The sequence below is a fragment of the Bison bison genome, unplaced genomic scaffold (assembly GCF_000754665.1).
Source record: "Bison bison bison isolate TAMUID 2011002044 unplaced genomic scaffold, Bison_UMD1.0 scf7180017864331, whole genome shotgun sequence".
NCBI lineage: Eukaryota > Metazoa > Chordata > Mammalia > Artiodactyla > Bovidae > Bison > Bison bison.
This window is the reverse complement of record NW_011494903.1, coordinates 90,806-92,442: the sequence shown is the minus strand read 5'-3', so window position 1 is coordinate 92,442 and position 1,637 is coordinate 90,806. Positions and strand designations below refer to the sequence as shown.

General features: G+C 42.6%; 1 protein-coding gene across 1 annotated transcript in view; it reads left to right on the top strand.

The window, feature by feature from the left end:
• Positions 1–1,637, top strand: part of CLCN5 (chloride channel, voltage-sensitive 5) — a 274,777-nt gene that overhangs the window by 249,758 nt on the left and 23,382 nt on the right. The window lies entirely within an intron of this gene.

The window sequence follows — 1,637 nt, the reverse complement described above, 5'->3', positions numbered from 1 at the left end:
GCACCCTGCAGCCCCATCTCCTGTCAGTGGGCTCCTTGGGGGGGATATGCAGGGGATGTTCACCATGTGCCACATTGTTTACATAAAACGCCCCCATTTTTCTTGAACACTGTGGCATTGCGCTTGCCTCTCCAGTGCATAGATACTAACTCTCCACCATCCCACCCCTTGTTTCTTTGTCATGGAATAGGAAACTAAGATCCAGTAGGCTTGTTTACCCCCAGATACTTTTGAGGCATCAGGCTACCACATAGTAAATCTGGTTTGTTATTTGATTTAATTCTGTGTGCTTTGGTAATAGCTCGTGTGTTACAGCCAAATCTGGTGACTATCCTGTGTTTTCTACGTTAGTTAAATCTCTGCAGGTCCATTTGCTAAAAAAAAAAAAAAAAATCATAGCAAATCAGAAACTGTTCATTCATAACAGAGTTTTCAAAGATTATTTCTGGGCCAGGGGTCAGCAAGCTTTTTCTATAAAGAGCCAGACTAAATATTTTAGGATTTGTGGGCCAAATGATCTCTATAGCACAAATGTGGCTGTAGATAGTAGGTACACAAACAAACTGGACTGTGACCAAGAAAAGCTTTATTTAAGAACACAGAGGTGGATTTGACCCTCAGGCCATAGTTTTCCAACCCATGGTCTAGGGTGTTAATGCTGCCCATTCTCTGGCTCGTACAGAAGAGAGATTATGGTCTGGACAGTTTAGAGCTGGCTCATAATAGACTGAGTGGGCTGTAATGTAAAATATTACACAGAGGCTGAAGAGAAGGAAGGGGGCTGATAAAGGATTATATAGATACAAGTGACCTTGAAAAAAATCTTAGATAAATATTAGTAGCCAGTTTTTTTTTTTTTTTTTCTTTTGGCTGCACCTAGTGGCCTGCCCGATCTTAGCTCCTGGACCAGGGATTGAACCTGGGCCCTGGCAGTGAAAGCACCAAGTCCTAACCATTGGACAACCAGGGAGTCCCAGGAGCCAGATTTCAAGGGAAGGTAACCATTGTAGAAGTTTTGGAGCTACTGGGTAGTCACTGGAAGGAGAGAAGGGACAGAAGCATGAAATGATAGCATGGACAGGTGGAAGCACTGCATTCTCTAGGGTAGGGGAAACCCACTAAAATTTGTAACCAGGGAAGAAAGAGCCAACTGGGAAAAGAAGAGGGAGACATAGAAGGGAAGATAGAATGCAGAGTACCAGGGTTAGGTAGAATAAGACGTACACACATGAAACACCAGAGAATTAGCAAAACTCTTTAACATCGCTTAGTTTTCTGAATTCAGGCAATAAGTGCAATAGAATTTAGAAGAAAGAGACGATGGGGGCTGGAGTGGCCGAGAGTAGGTTCAAACAGTTTGTCAGATTTGACTAGGTTGTTCAAGTGTGTAAATAACCTGTATTAACACTCTTAGCACCTACCAAAACATACACACGGTATGGCCTCCGGCCTGTTGGAACATAGGCATAATATCCTCCACTTTTTAATGTATGTCTTGTCACTAGGTGGTCAGTGAATATTTTTCTTCCCCTCATACACACAGGGTATTTTGTTTTTAAGCATTGGAGAGCAACAATAGAAGCAGTGTGTCTGAATGCAGGAACAGTCTGGGAATTCAGGGGCTGTGAATTTTATGA